Source organism: Orcinus orca, chromosome 10 (assembly GCF_937001465.1).
Source record: "Orcinus orca chromosome 10, mOrcOrc1.1, whole genome shotgun sequence".
Taxonomy (NCBI): Eukaryota; Metazoa; Chordata; class Mammalia; order Artiodactyla; family Delphinidae; genus Orcinus; species Orcinus orca.
The window spans coordinates 39,865,252-39,877,408 of NC_064568.1; the positions used below are offsets into that span (position 1 = coordinate 39,865,252).

The window sequence follows — 12,157 nt, forward strand, 5'->3', positions numbered from 1 at the left end:
GGCTGGAAAGAGCAGGCAGGGCTGGTGCAGGAAGGAGAGACACATCTTGTCCAAGAAACTAAGAGGGATCGGGGCAGGAGTAAAAGTGCGAGGATGTATTGTCACACAAGTGTCTTACAACTTGGATACATGTCCCCAAAGTGCTGATCACTGAAACCTTTAAATGAACCACTTATTAGACTCTTGCACAATGCAGAGCTACAAGATGGAGCTCTCACTGGGCTTTGGGGACTCACTCAAGTCAGTTTTCAAGTTAATTTGATAAGTTGTTATGACAACAAAACTACTCTTCCTCTGAGAAATGAATGCCTCCAATTTTGATATTACATTAAGGTTCTTTGTTTTAAGTGAAATTTTGAGCAAGTTTTTGGAGTCTTTGTTCTTTAAGGGTTATGGCTTAGGATTGGCAAATCAGTCTTATTTTTAAAACAGTTTTTTGAGTAGGTGACAGTGGAAGTGTTGGCATAGTGTCACATAAGCGAGTGTGTGGGTACACACGTGTCTATACTGGTGAAAGCCGGCATCATTACTATCCTCAGTACCCAGATTAGCACCATCCCGTGTTTTAAATTGCAGATCTAAACAGAGTGCCAGTTAACAGGAAATTACATTTTCAGTTTAACAGTGGCATTCGATTGTGCAGAAAGGAGCAGGTTCCTTGCTTTCTCTTTCTTTTTCATTCATTCCTTCCTTCTTCCTTCGTTCCTTTCACACTAGTAAATACATTTATCATCCAACTGCTTGAGGAGAGAGGAGTGTTGGGCGAAAGACAGGTTTAGTCATGAATGCTGGTGTGATGTCACTGCCAGCTCTGTGATCATAGGTGGTGTTAGAGCTCCAGGAGCGGCGGGGAGAGCCGTGGAAGAGGCGATGTCGCTCTCACACAGGCAGCCAGCCTCACGCACTGCCACTCCCGGCCAGCTCTGTCAGGGCCAGCCTGCACAGTGCTGGGTGGATTCCACAAAAGAAATGAGCCAAGCTGGGTTTGAGTGGCAGAGGACAGAGGGCAAGCTGAATGAGATCGGGCTGAATGTCAGCATGGACGGGCAGCTGAAAGACGGGCTTGTGAAGAATGCCAGCTTCCTGGAGCAGAATAAGCTCTGCTTCTTTGAGGGGAAGCTAGACAAAGAGCTCGGCATTGAAGCGCAGGACAAGGAGTATCAAGCCACCTCGGGTCACCTTGCGAGCAGGTATGTGATTGCAGACAGCTGCCATCCCTTGGAGGGGAACTCAGTGCACCAGAAGACGGCCGAGTTACATCTGGGACCCAGAGAGGGGCCAGACAAAAACAAAGCCACTATAGTTCCGGGGACGGTGGCAGGGAAGAATGTGCCGGAGACAGAGAGCCAGCCAGATCTGGATTTCCCTGGGGCTGCTGACATGCCCACCCAGTATGTTAAGGAGCAGGAAACCAGTGTTTGGAACCCCAACTTTCATCCCGTGTCAGTGGCTCAAGACCCTCAGCACTCAAGGGAAGGAACTCCAGGAAAGGAGAATGGCATCCCTGCTGGCTGCCGGGTGATTGGGGTGGTGAGTGATAGCTCTGGGCAGCTCGAATATGAGTCCTCCCTAGCGGTGGCTGTAGCCCACCCAGTCCCCACTGTTGCGCACTCACCCACTGCCATTCCACCAATCACTAGGGTCGAGTTCACCCCGGACTATGTGAATGCCAGCTCTCATATCAAAGACCATGATAAGGAGTTGGAGAAATTGAGTTCTACCGAGGAGGGGGCTTTGCTTGACCAAGCCCCCCAGCAGAAAAAGGCAATGCGCCGGGCCCTGTCTGAGTGCTCTCATCTCTCAGTCCCCCCAGCTGTCAACCTTGCAGATAAGTATCCTGAACTTCCCGCCCAAGAAGAGCTTTCTTCTGGCCTGCTACTCCTCACCAGTAGCCCAATGCTGAGTCCCACACCCAAAAAACTGGGGGCTCCTGCCATTAGGCGCTCCATGACGGTGGCTGAGGAACAGACAGCCAGCCACAAATTGAACCCTGGAGAACTGCCCATTCTGTCTACTGAAGAGATACCTCCTTTCAACTGCGAGGAACCAGTGGCCAAGAGGAGAGAAGAACTGACCCACTTCAACAACAGCAGCAGCAGCAGCTCTGGGAAGAGGGAACTGGGCACTGCTGGGTTCTATCTCCATGGTAAGCTGGAGCAGATTCCTGAAGTAAGCAGCAAGGAAAAAGGACAAGAAGATACTAGTGAAACTAGAGCGGATTCATGCTTCCAAGTCTGCCGGGGAGGTGAGAAACGGCCAGGACAGACAGTTCTGGCAGGGAAGAAGGAAATTGAGGTCACCACAACCCAGAGCACTCCATCGTTCCTGTGTGAAGAGACCCCACGTGATGGTATGTTTCTAAATTTTGCCTCCATGGGGAACAAGCAGACGGCAAGGAAGGAACCAAAGTGGCAGATTACCGGCAGGAGCGTTAGGCGGCTCATTCCTGCTTGGAGTCTATGACTGCCCAGGGAAAGCTGAATTCCCTTGCATTGGAAGGTTGGGGAGAGTGATGCGAGAGAGTGCACAAAGTGACTCTAGCTGGGTCAACCTGCACGTCTGTTGGTGTGACAGATGGTGTGGACTGAGGGTGTGGTCTGAAGCCCATCAGAGAGGGGTGGGCGTAAGACATAGAGCCCCTTACTTGACCTCATGTCACCCTGCCCACCCCTCCCCCCATCCTCCCACCCCTCAGCTCCCTGTTGGTTTGAACCAGATGATTCCCGAGCCCTAAATCATCCAATCACAACTGATTGATTTCCTTGCTTGAAAATCTGTCACTGTGGATTCACAATGGCTTTATCAGCACTAACCTCCTCTCATTAAGTAGCGCAGCCTGGATGCAAGCTCTGTTTTCCGTTTTGCTTTTGAGAACGTTTTGTTTTTGTTCAAGCTGAAAAAGAGCCTTTTAAAGCTGGCTATTTAATATTCTTTTCCTGTTCTTCATGTTTGACCCGGTCTTGCTTCTAGTTTTCTCTCTGTATATGTGTGTTAGGAGGATTTGTGGGGAGAAGGGGAAGAAAGGGAAAGTGGACAGTGGAGAGACTTGTGGTTAATAAACAGCTAAATGTTGCGGTCCTTGCGGCTGCCGCTTTGTCTTTCTTCCTGGCCCTTTCTTCTCTTCCCCACCCCCAGCTCTCCACGGGTCTTATTGTTGGTGGTCTTACAGAAGCTTGTTTTCCTCTGAGTCCAGTTTGTGCACAAAGGACCGTGATTCACAAGCTAGTTAATGGAGATTTACAATATGTGTTTTGTTTGTTATAAAAATAGCCTCTTTTCCTAGGAACCATTTCCTCTAGTATTTATACCTCTCAGTACATTTTTACAAAAATATTTTACTCATTTTTTTCTTAATATTAGAAGTGGTCTTTTCTAGGGGGAAGGGTAAGTGGAAAGGACCCTTGAAGACTGGGAGGTGTGTGGCGTGTTTTTTTTTTTTAAATAGAGGTGGGCAAAAAAGCGTCATATTTCCTCCATGATTTCTTATGACTCCAAGATGATAAGACTCAGGTGTCCTATGCTGTCGCTTCCTTCTAACTGTAGCAGAACTGTAAGGGCCTCCTGGATAGGATTGTCTCATCTTCTTTTGCTTGATCCCCAGGTGCCCAATTCAGTGCCGTATACCTTCTAGGTGGTAATGAGTGAAGATTTTTGTTTATTTCAGAACAAGTTTGTCTTAGTTCACACTAAGAGAAGTTCACGCTGGTAGGAAAAAAATGTCAGATGACTGACAAACCTCACTGATCTGTTCACCTAATAAATGTTTGAATGCTGACTGCTAAACTCTATGTAGATAAAGCTATATAAGGATTCATTGTTCACCATACCTATCATATGCCACTACCTAGGCCCTGGATATTGTCCTTATCCTTGAACGACTTGTGATCTAGTTGGGGTGGCAGGGGTCGGGGGGTGGGGGTTGTATGAGAGGATTGTGAATCATGAAAACTTTTGGGAGGAGGTGGCCTTGGAAGCCTAACAAAGTGGAGGGAAAGCCTTCCAGGCAGAGGTATGAAGCTCAGACAGCTCACATTAGGTAAAAGAACAATGATGAGTATTTGTGGGGCTTCTCTTAATTATTATTTAGTTTCAAAGAACAGAAACACAGTCATAGGAACTCAAATTTATAAAAAGCTATTTGTTGACAATCTCAGGGAATCCTATTTCAGGAAGTGTAGCCCAGCTACAGCCATTGTGTGTCTCACTTAGGACCTCTGCTTTGCCCTGAACATGTGTTCCATTCTCTTCCCTTCTGGAAACTGTTCTCTGCCGTCTCTTACTTTTTGCTTCCTTTGTGTCTCTGGTCTGTACAGGACATTGGTTGCCATGGTTTTGGGTTCTGTGCCCTACTTTATATCTCAGGAACCCAAGGTTGCTTGGCTATAGTTTTCATATTTTCTTTCTTTTAGGGAAAGAATGAGTAAGTATATCTTATTGTCTCAGCTTGGTCCAGTCACCTGTGTGCCAGGTACCAAAACCTTCTTCACCAGTCTTGGCCATTTTGAGCTGCCCACTTCATCTGGGGCTCCTCTGGAGAAGGATGTGGGTTGAGCAAATATGCCAAAGCCATCTGTACATCTGTGGCAAGAAATAATGGGATAACAAATCTAGAAAGTTGTTTGGAACCCAAGCTTAGTTGTTCCCTGAGTTGTTTAAACCTTACTCCCATGTTCAAAAAACTGTCCTGACTGCCTATGACAATAAATAAAGTGGCCCAAATTTGGCTTTGAGAGGATTCACCTGTTCTCAGTAGAAAAGATAAACTGGAAGACAGAGGATTGAAGGCAAAAAAATCCCATGATGACAGTTGGATACATGTAGTAGTAAAAGGTGAACTACTGAGGACGTGATAGGGGAAGTATACCAGAAGCAAAATCAACTGGACTTGAAAACTGGGTGTGGAAGGTGGGGGGGGCGGCGGGGGGGGAGTTAAAAATGATGCTGTGATTTTGAGCCTGGGTTTTCCAGCAAGTAGTAGTACAAATAATGGAAAGATGCAACAGAAGGGAGCAGTTTTGTGTTCTTTGTGAACATTCTTCTGTGGAAATGTAGGGACATTTGGGTGGTGGTCTCTAGCAGTTGGCTGGTATATACCCCGGAAGCAAAGGAGGAGGCTCATGGTGAGAAGCACTATCTGGGAGGAAGACTATGGTTTCTGCTTATGTGGCGGTCATGCATTTTTCACTGGGTGACACTTAACTTGTGCAGGTTGAGATGTTGCATGTTTATATCATAAGCAGTGAGACTTCATGAAGTGTTCATGCTGTTTGCTGAAAAATCCTGTGCTTATTGAAAAATGTTCATGGTGGTCTGATGCCAGTGGCCAGTGGCAACAAGTCAGACATTTGGTGAGATATTCTTTCAGCTTGCTCTATAACAGAGGCATTACCAATACCTTGCGTGGTGGGGGTGGTTTTCTTTCTTTATATTTTTAAAACTAAAAAAATTCCGTTTTCAACTAGAAATGCATATGGTTTCAAGCATCAAAAAGTACAAAATGCTATACATTAGAAAATCTCCTTCCAAGAGAAGGTGACATTGATTCACTTTTTCCTGTTCATCTCTTCTAAATACAGCTAAATACTCTGGAAAGAATGCACCAGATAATCAGAAAAGGAATCTGAAAGGTAGAAGGGAGAGGGCAGGCTGGGTAGGGCTCAGGACTTGAGGAAGGACAGTGCAGTGAGTTCCCTTGGCTTTTCTTTTTAATCTTCCACGTGTCCTTGTCTGGGCACTGGAGGGTGTCTACAACCTGGAATCACCAACAAGCATAGATAAAAGAAAAAGAAAAGGCAAAAAGAAAGAAAGAAAAACCTGCTCTCTTTTGACCAAAGACCAGGAACGGGGAAGCCCTATTTCCCTCCCCATATCCAGCAGTGGTGGTGGACTCAATCTTCTCGCAGGTACAGTGTCAGCAGAGGTCATCAGGGCCTACCTGTTGTGCACTTCACACCTGGCAGCAGTTGCAGGCCTGATCCACCCACAGTGGCAGGGAAGCTCATCCCCTGTCCCCACTAGGTGACCAGCGGCACCAGCCTTCTACCCAGTAGCAGAAGGAAAGGTAGGTAGGTTTCCTGCTACACTCTTTCCTCCATCATCAGGCCAGTTAGGTGCTTCCTGCTCCCAGTGGCTTCAAAACAGGAAGTCCACCAGCATCAGGCAGCCAGAAATCAGGCCAGGAGAAAGTCTGCATTCCGTGGGTCCAGCATCACTCATCCCCCACCCAGTGAAACCATCTGTCCCAGGGAAGTGCCTTGAGCCCTTGCAGGCAACACCAGCAGGGATTGAGTGACAGCCTCATGGAACCAGAAAAACACAGCAGGCCTGTATTGTACTACAAGGGCCCTGGGAACTAAATTGTTATTGAAACTACCTGCACACTAAATTTAAATAGTGATTACCTGCTAATATACAAAAAGGATTTTAAAATCCATCATAAAATTATTTCAAGAAGAAGTTATGAATTCTCTTGAAACAAATGGAACTAGAAAATCTCAGCAAAGAAATAGAAGTTATGGGCTTCCCTGGTGACGCAGTGGTTAAGAATCTGCCTGCCAATTCAGGGGACATGGGTTCGAGCCCTGGTCCCGGAAGATCCCACATGCCATGGAGCAACTAAGCCCGTGCGCCACAAGTACTGAGCCTGCGCTCTAGAGTCTGTGAGCCACAACTGCTGAGCCCGCCTGCTGCAACTACTGAAGCCCGTGCACCCTAGAGCCCATGCTCCACAACAAGAGAAGCCACTGCAATGAGAAGCCCACACACCGCAACGAAGACGCAACGCAGCACACACACACACACACACACACACAAAAATACAATGAACAAAAACTGGTAGAGCTGAAAGGAGAAATAGACAAATCCACAGTTGTAGTTGGGGGCTTCTACATCCCACTCTAAGCAGTTGATAGAACTACTGGACAGAATATTAGTAAAGGTAAAGAAGAATTTAACAGTAACATCAAACAACAGCATCCACTTGACATTTATAGAAATTCCACCTAACAACAGCAGAATATTCTTTTTTTTTATTAGAGTATAATTGCTTTACAATGTTGTGTTAGTTTCTGCTGTACAACAAAGTGAATCAGCTATATGTATACATATATCCCCTCCCTTTTGGACCTCCCTCCCAACCCCAAACCCCCCCCCCTCCGCCACCCCACCCTTCCTACCCATCCAGGTCATCACAGAGCACCGAGCTGAGCTCCCTGTGCTATACAGCAGGTTCCCACTAGCTATCTATTTTACACATGGTGGTGTATATATGTCCATCCTAATCTCCCAGTTCATCCCACCCTCCCGTTCTCTATTCCTGCCCAGCAAATATGTTCATCTGTACCATTTTTCTAGATACCACATATATGCATTAATACACAATATTTGTTTTTCTCTTTCTGACTTACTTCACTCTGTATGACAGACTCTAGGTCCATCCACATCTCTACAAATGACCCAATTTCATTCCTTTTTATGGCTGAGTAATATTCCAGCCATATACGGATGTGGTATATATGTACCACAGTGTGTGATGTATGTACCACATCTTCTTTATCCATTCATCTGTCAGTGGACATTTAGGATGCTTCCATGTCCTGGCTGTTGTGAATAGAGCTGCAGTGAACATTTGGGTACATGTGTCTTTTTTTTTTTTTTTTTGGCTGCGTTGGGTCTTTGTTGCTGTGCACAGGCTTTTCTCTAGTTGTGGCGAGCAGGGGCTACTCTTTGTTGTGGTGCGTGAGCTTCTTTTGTTGTAGAGCACTGGCTCTAGGCGCGTGGGCTTCAGTAGTTGTGGCACGTAGGCTCTAGGGCGCAGGCTCAGTAGTTGTGACACACGGGCTTAGTTGCTCCGCGGCCTGTGGGATCTTCCCGGACCAGGGCTCGAACCCGTGTGCCCTGCATCGGCAGGCAGACTCTCAACCACTGCGCCACCAGTGAAGCCCCATGTGTCTTTTTGAATTATGGTTTTTTCAGGGTATATGCCCCGTAGTAGGCTTGCTGGGTCATACGGTAATTCTTTTAGTTTTTTAATGAACGTCCATACTGTTCTCCATAGTGGCTCTATCAATTTACATTCCCACCAACAGTGCAAGAGGGTTCCCTCTTCCCCACACCCTCTCCAGCATTTATTGTTTGTAGATTCTTTTCAAGTGCCTGTGGAACATGCACCAAGATGGATCCTGGGTCATAAAACAAACTTCAATACATTTAAACGATTGAAATCATGCAGAATATATTGTCTGACCATAATGGAACAAATGAGAAACCAATAATAGAAAGACCACAGGAAAATCTTCAGTCACTAAGAAATTAAACAGTATACTTCTAAATAATCCATGGGTCAGAGAGGAAGTTTTCAGAGGACATTTTAAAAATACAATGAACTGAATGAAAATGAACATATCAGGAGTTCCCTGGTGGTAGAGTGGTTAGGACTCGGCGATTTCACTGCCGGGGCTGGGGTTCCATCCCTGTTTGGGGGATGATCCCACAAGCCTTGTGGCGCAGCCAAAGAAAAAGAAAAAGGAACATGTCAAAATTTGTTGAATGCAGCTATAGCAGTACTGAGAGGGGAATTTGTGGCACTAAGTACTTACATTAGAAAAGAGAAAAGGTCTCAGATCAACACTCTGAAACTAAAAAAAAAGAATGAAATAAATCCAAAACAAGCAGAGATCAGTGAAATTATAAACAATAAAACAGAAAAGAAAGTTTATTAAACCAAAAGCTGGTTCTTAAAGAAAACCAACACAACTGATAAACTTTTAACAAAACTGACAAAGGTGAAAAAGAGACACAACCAACCAATAACAGGAACAGGGGATATCACTACAGACATTAGAAGCATAATAGGGGAATACTAGGAGCACCTTTATCCTCACAAATTCAATAACTTCGAAGAAATATACCAATTCCTTAAAACCCACAAATTACCATAACTCAACCACGATGGTAACCTGAAGAGCTATTAAAGAAACTGAAATTTTTTATTTTATTGAAGTATAGTTGATTTACAATGTTGTTTTAATTTCTGCTGTACAGCAGTGATTCCATTATACATATATACATATATTCTTTTTTAATATTCTTTTCCATTATGGTTTATCATAGGATATTGAATATAGTTCCCTGTGCTATACAGTAGGGCCTTGTTTATTCATCCCAGATACATGAGTTTGCATCTGCTAATCCCAAATTCCCAATCCTTCCCTCCCCTTTAGCCATCACAAGTCTGTTCTCTGTGTTTGTGAGTCTGTTTATATTTTGTAGATATGTTCATTTGGGTCATATTTTAGATTTCACATATAAGTGATGTCATATGATATTTGTCATTCTCTTTATGACTGACTTCACTTAGTATGATTATCTCTAGGTCCATCCATGTTGCTGCAAATGGCATTATTTCATTCTTTTTTATGGCTGAGTAATATTCTGTTGTATATATACACACCACATCTTCTTTATCCGTGGCATCTGCTGATGGACATATAGGTTGTTTCCATGTCTTGGCTATTGTAAATAGTGCTGCTATGAACATAGGGGTGCATGTATCTTTTCAAATTATAGTTTCATCTGGGTATATGCCCAGGAAATTGAATTTTTAATTAAAAAGCTTCTGATGGTTTCAGTGGAGAATTTTACCATACATTTAAAGAATAATTGACACCAATTTTACACATTCTTTGCCAGAAAGTATAAGAGGAAGGAGCACTTCCTAACTCATTATATGATGTCTGTATTATCCTGATAACCAAAATCAGGCAAAGACAGTACCACACAAACTACAGACTGATATCTCCCATGAACTTAGATGCAAAAATTTTTAACAAAGTACTAACAAATCACACCCAGCAGTATATTAAGATGATTATACACAACAGCCAAGTGGAATTTATTCCAGGTATGCAAGGCTGGTTCAATAATCAAAAACCAATCAGTGTAATCCATATCAAAAGTCTAAAGAAGAAAAATCATAAACACATAAAATTCAACAAAATCCAACACCCATTTGTGATAAACTCTCATCAAAGAATAGAGCGAGAACTTCCTCAACTTGAGAAAGAGCATCTACAAAAAACCTACAGCTGACATCATAGTTAATAGTGAAAGACTATATGTTTTCCCCCTAAAGTTGCGAACAAGGCAAGGATACTTGCTGTCATCACTCTTATTTAACATAGTACTGGAGGTTCTGGTTAGCACAGTAAAGCACGAGAAGGAAATACAAGGCATATCGATTGGAAAGGAAGAAAAAAATCTGGCTGTGTTTGTAGATGATATGATTGTTTATGTAGAAAATTCCAAGGAATCTACCCTCACAACCCCTAGAACTAATTAGTGAGTTTATCAGTGTCACAGGATACACTATCAACATGTAAGAAACAATTAATTGCATTTCCATTTAGTAACAATGAACCTATTTTATTCAAAATCCTGTAATAAATATTCGTAGCAGCTTTACTTATAATAGCAAACAGCCAGAAACAACCAAAATGTCCTACAGTATGTGAACGGTTAACCTGTGGTACAGCCACACCGTGGACTTCTCATGTACAACACGGATGCACCTCCAAAGCGTGTTGCTGGGTGAAAGAGGCCAGCTACAAAAAGTAGGACACTGTGTGATTCTACTTATATAATATTCTTGAAATAATATTTTAGAGATGGCAAGCAGATTAATAGCTGCCAGAGATTAAGGGATTGGAAAGGCAGAGGGAGTGGGGTGGCTTTAAAAAAAAAAGGGTAACATGAGGGAGCTCTGTGGTGATGGAACAATTAATATGTTTTGATTCTTAGTAGTGGTTACATAAAGCTACACATGTGATAAAACGGCATAGAACTGCTTACATACCCGCACACCTGCATGCACGTGCACGTGCGTGCGCACGCACACACACACACACACACACACACACACACAAATGAATGCATGTAAAACTGGAAAAGTCAGATAAGCTCTCTAGATTGTACCAATATCAGTTTCCCGGTGTACTATAGTTATGCAGGGTGTCATTGGGGGAGACTGGGTAAAGGGTACACAGAACCTCCCTGTACATTTCTTTGTAACTTCCTGTGAATCTTTACTTCAAAACAAAAAGTTTTAAAATAAAGCCTCCTAACGCTCCCTAGTTTTGTGCCTGGTCCTCCACCCCATCCCAAAATTAAGTCACCATTGTTTTGTTTCATCATCGTTCTTCCAAAGACTTTTTTAAAATGCATGTACAAGTGTATTTGCAATAGAAGCGTATTGTCTTTTCTAGACAATGGTTTCATGTTATACCTACTGTTCTGTGCCTTGCTTTTCTTTTCACTGAGTAGAGATCGTTCCCTATCAGTCATGGTTTATTTTTTCAAATTCAGAGATAACATTGATACTTCTGCCATATGCTTTAACCAGTTTTCAGTTAACAGACTTCTGGGTTCAGTCCTTTGCTTTTAGGAACCATGCTCTGGTGAAAGACCATACACATTTGCTATTTTGCAGGTATGTGAATATATCTCTAAGATAAATTTCCAGAAATTGTAATTCTGGATTAGAATTTATTTGCACTTGTAATTTTCGGAGATACTGCTAGACTGCCCTGCGTCTGATTTGTACCATTTCACACACTTCCAGCAGCGTATGTCCTCACATTATCCCCAGCAGCTACTTTGAGATTTTAGGACTTTTGGACAATATGTTAGGTTAGAAATGGTATCTTTTCATATTTTCAAAAGTGATTTGTATTTCTTTTTCTGTAAACTGTGTTCATATTCTTTCGGCCATTTTTCCTGTTCATTTTCTTTTCGGCCTTTATAGGAGTTGGTTGATTTGTAGGAGTAGTTTATGTAATAAGCTCTGTGTCTTTGATGTGAGGTTCAATACTTTTTTCCTGTTTATCATTTGCCTTTTGACTTTTCGTATTGTTTTTTGGGGCACGTGGAAGCTTTTTATTTTTCTGTAGTCCAACTTATCTTTTTTGGCTTCTAGATTTTGTGCCAGTTAGAAAGGTGTTCCCCACACCCAGGTTATAAATTTCATGGTATTTTAATGCTTTCTGGTATAGCCCTATTGAAATCTGGAGTCACCTCCCCACAGTGGTGCTGCTGGGCATAGCCTTAGGCTGTAGACTTTATTTCTGGCCCTGGATCTGATTTCATGGGTCTCCTCGGCCTT

At 43.2% G+C, this 12,157-nt stretch overlaps 1 protein-coding gene across 32 annotated transcripts in view; it reads left to right on the plus strand.

Moving 5' to 3' along the window:
• Positions 1 to 12,157, plus strand: part of MAP4 (microtubule associated protein 4) — a 168,468-nt gene that overhangs the window by 136,130 nt on the left and 20,181 nt on the right. The gene's annotated exons all lie outside the window — the stretch shown is intronic.